We start from the raw sequence: 4655 nt of genomic DNA on the forward strand, positions 1-4655 counted from the left end.
AAAAACTGTATATTAGAGAGAACGATGGACTTCTGTGAAAAGGAGAAGCTAAGGTTTGAACAGCCTAATGTCTGAAAAGACGTCTGAGCTTCAGCCTCTTTTGCTAACTGTTGCAGGGTCAAAAGAGATGCAGGAAGGAGATATGCCTCAGGATCAAAGCAGACTCAGTGAAACTCTGTGATCAGACCTGCCTCTGTGTGTGCACGTGTAACTTGAAAGCAGCTGCCAGTTCTGATCATAGTAGCAGTGCTTAGGGAGAGGATGTTCAGTCTTTTGCTCCCATTCTGTTTTCCTTATATTAGTTCTGCTGGGGAAAAAATGCAAGTACAGGTTGAACATCCCTAATCTGAAATTCTCCTGGGTCAAATCCACCTCCTGGTCCGCCCACCCCCTGCCCCCAAATACCCTTTCTTGCCTCTGTTCAACCCTCCCACCACGCTCTCTAACCCCTTGCGTTGGCCTGCCTGGGTCAATGCAAATTTACCCCTTCCCTGTTTGAATCTGGTATGGGGATGGCAGCGTACGTCCTTGCACTGGCCTAGCCTGTTCACAAGGAGGCACAAATGTGCTTTATGGCATGTCAGCGACACTCCTGGGCCAGTGCAAGGGACTTGTGCTGGTCAAAGACCTCATCGGGATTGTGCTCTTATTTATTTATTTGCGCATGCACGCGCGCACGCCACTATTTTTTCACTGTATTCAATGTACTGTCTTGATGGTATGTCATATTTTTTACTATTACACATGAGTGACTATGTATTGCAATGCATTCTGGGGCAAAGCTGGGCAGAGATAAGGGCCTCTGTGTGATCCAGAAGAGGCTGGAAGAAGCTGAAGAGTCTGCCTGGAACCCTGCAAATGCTACAAAAGTGCTATGCAACAATTGGGCAAGTTACTGGGAGCTTTTTAAAAACCTTTCTGAACATGTTTGGAGTGGGTCCCCAGTATCCCCAACATTTTCAGATAACTGAAACTGGGGATATTGGATCCATGGATACCAGGCCAGCCTGCATCTGAAAATTTTCAGTGTGAAAAAGGTACCTAGCCTTGATCTCTGCATATGACTTCTTGAAAATTGTCCCCAGCATAAAATACAGAATTTGTGCTTTATACATTTTTTTTTCCTTTAGTCAGAAATTCTATTGGCAAATTAAATTAAAAACTATTGGCATCCCAGCAAATTTCAGATGGCAAATTTTTACATGGGTGCCTTTGAAGTTCCAGCATGAAGATCCAGTGCAAGTTAAGTTTCAAAGGGGAGGGCAAAAAAAAGATAGGTGGGAGGAAGTCTGTATAAGTGTGGATGCATTGCTCTGTAGCAGCCTTGGAATAGAATTGATCTAAAAGACAAGATGGCATAGCTTATGAGTCTAGGAGGGAAAGGGCCGCCAAAATTCAGTTCAGCATAAGCCATCCCATCTTCTTCACCGTGACTCTGTCATTGTAGCTGGCCCCACAGCTACATTTGTCCATTTGAAAGCACCTGCTTCCAGATCTCATTTCCTATTATGGAATAGCTGCTGCAACGACCAACACCTGTTCGAGGTGCTGCAGTTTTGACCCACTACGGACATTCTGGTTTTATTTTTGTCTTCTTCCATCTCTGCTTGTGTTGATAAATGCCCCCCTCCCCTTTTCCACTAAAGAGAGGCATATTTTTAGATACATGTCACCTTGTTTTTTCCCCCATCACCTCTTGACCTGGAAGAGCTGGAAATAAGCTGAGAAAGTTGCATCTTCCTTCCTTCCTGCTGCCATGAAAAGCTATGCATTGGCTTAAATGAAGAATAAGGTTATGCATCACTTCAGCTTTTGATCTCGGCTTGTGAATGGATGTAGCTTCTTCCCTCCTCCAGCCACCTTCTTTCATTGCTCAGACGTCTATGCGGCGTCAGATCTGAACAACTGCATTCTATACCGTTATATACTGTTATCACCAGTCCCGACTGACTGACATTTACCTCCTCTCCATGCTGACCAACAGTAGATGTCGGACCAGAGTATGCAGGTCTGTCAGTGCTTCTATTCAAACTAAAAAATTTGCCAGTCACAGTGGCTTTGGGTGATGATGCAAAATGCTCTAATCACATCATCATAATGCATCACCTGCGCACATAATAACTGCACACCAAGGACAGCCCAAGCTGTCCTTGACCTGCTATCTCCAAATTTCATTGCCAATATGCACGCACCAGAACTCCACTCCCCATGTGTTAGCAGCCCCAGTGTCAGGCAGCACACGCAAACACAGGAGTGGCATGCCTGAAATATGTTACCCTGCACATGCCCAATCTCGTCTGATCTTGGAAGCTAAGCAGGGTCAGGCCTGGTTAGTACATGGATGGGAGACCGCTTGGGAATACTGGGTGCTGTAGGCTTATACCATAGTCTTTCCAGACTGAAGGTTGCCAACCATTTGTGGACTTCTATGCATTGTACTGTTACCCTGCACATGCCCAATTTCATCTGATCTTGGAAGCTAAGCAGGGTCAGGCCTGGTTAGTACTTGGATGGGAGACCGCCTGGGAATACCGGGTGCTGTAGGCTTATACCATAGTCTTTCGAGACTGAAGGTTGCCAACCATGACTGAAACCACATTTGAATTTGCCTCCCCCTTTTCTTTTCTTGTTTCATTGTTTATCGGTGCCACTGCTGTCTCCTCTGAGCTGGCCAAATCCTCCCCCCACTATGATGATGGGATGGGGCAGATTGGGCCCAGGATGGGGCTGGTTCGGTGATGTTGGTGCACACTGAATCCTGACCTCCTTTCCTGATCCTGATCTTTCTTCACAGAGCAGTGTGTCAGCGATTGAAATGGTGCTGGTTTGAGTTTCCTCATGCAGGGACTTACTTGAGGGCAAGGGGAAAAATGTCGCTTTACCCCAAGGAGACCTCCAGCAAGTGAAATGCCCCTGTAGAGTATAGCAGTGGCCATGCCAGTGCAGGTGCATCACCATGCAGGGATTTAGGCAGGATTGGGCTGTGAGTGAATGCATTGCATTGCTTTTAATTTTGATTCCCCATGCCCTGTTGTAATCTTATCCTCACTATAAACAAATATTTAGTTTTGCAGTTTTGCAACCTTCCTCTTTCTTATATGCCAAACAATTGAGTGGTGCCTTTAGCCACTGTACTTGATCCTCAACATGGAACAGATTTTCCCCTGTGCGTGCATATTACACACACATTCTGAAAAGGTTTTTTTTAATGCCATTTGGACATTTTTGGTGTTTGTTTTTTTTTAAATCTCATTTGCTTTCCATGAGAATTTTTTCCAACTAAAATAGTGCCTGGGGTTTGTAGATCAAAACTGGGTGGGGAAAAGTGCTAAAACCCCCCTGCCCAACTACAGTTTTGCCATAATTTGTGCCCCCTTGCTATTTATAAACAAAAGTAGCGCCCCCTCCACCATAGGATCATGTTATATGATTAGGCACATGCCTCATTTGATCCATAGTAGCGTTACTACTCACGGAAAGGGTTGAGCTTGGGAAGGGGAGTTGGGCCAGGGAGGTCCTTAAGAACTCAGTTGAGCTATCACCACTTGGAACACCTTGTTTGCATGAAGCTGACCTAAGCTCTGCAGTTCCAGCTTGACCCTACCTCCAACCTCAGACATTCCCTTGGGCAGGGCCTAGGAGAGGGAGGTAAAGAGGGTCATTTGTACCTGGACCCAGAGTCAGGAAGGGGGCCCAGGAGTCAAATGAAGGGGCCCAGAAATTTCCTGGGATCTTACATTTTCCTATCTCACCCAGACTCACTGCCCACATGGAATGCTGGGGGCATTGCTGTGGGCACATGGCAGTGACTACTGTCACAAGTCATACATGCCAGGCCCAGGAATGCATACCTTCCTTAACAAACAGTGTTACAGCTGGGAGGAAACTGACCTGCTACAGTAGCTCTTTGGCTTGTGAATCTGCTTACCGTGAAGGAGTGTATAGGAGCTCAGGGACACAGCTGTGGGACTGCAGCTGCTGCAGAAGTCAGTTTTGGTGTACACAGGACACTCTCCATTCTAGTGTGAGCCCAAATACGATGCTAATTTTCTGCAATGATTTCCTATATTTAAAAGATTTTAGAGATACTTAGGAGTGTGTTCGGTTTTCTGTATTACTGTATTTAGCTGCCAACGACAGGCAGGCAGGTAGACCTGAGCTCTGCATTGGGAAGACTGAGAGACCTGGGCTCCAAAGACTATTCCGGCTGTTGCCACTTTTCCCCTGCCTATTTTGCCCCCATTTTGCCCACCACCATTGCCACCCACCATTCTGTTTCACCTCCTCCCTCTTTGGGACGGGGCCCAAAAGATACTTTATACCTTCTGATAAATTCCTTCAGAGGCCCTGCCCTTGGGCTCACATTCCTGGTCAGGACAGGGCAACGGCTACTGTGTTTGGCACCAGTCCTTTCACACAGACAGAGTGAGGATGAAATTGTACAGATTTCCTTTTATATGTATTGGTTGAAATGCAAGTCTTGGGCTCCCATTTCTTACTGACTCCTTCAGATTAGTTTGCTCAGACTTTGAATGCTGGAGGAAAAATATCCCTTTCGTGTTGCTGCAGACTTCAACTGAGAGCCCTGGACATAGCCGTGCATAGCAGGAAAAAAGCCGAGAAACATATGGTGCCTTTTCATGACCTTTCCAAGG

At 46.2% G+C, this 4655-nt stretch overlaps 2 pseudogenes; both read left to right on the plus strand.

The window, feature by feature from the left end:
* The first annotated feature begins 2260 nt into the window (after positions 1–2260).
* Positions 2261–2378, plus strand: LOC136642805 (5S ribosomal RNA; annotated as a pseudogene).
* A 50-nt stretch (positions 2379–2428) lies between these two features.
* Positions 2429–2547, plus strand: LOC136642418 (5S ribosomal RNA; annotated as a pseudogene).
* Positions 2548–4655: the final 2108 nt, after the last annotated feature.

Source organism: Tiliqua scincoides, chromosome 2 (genome assembly GCF_035046505.1).
Source record: "Tiliqua scincoides isolate rTilSci1 chromosome 2, rTilSci1.hap2, whole genome shotgun sequence".
Taxonomy (NCBI): domain Eukaryota; kingdom Metazoa; phylum Chordata; class Lepidosauria; order Squamata; family Scincidae; genus Tiliqua; species Tiliqua scincoides.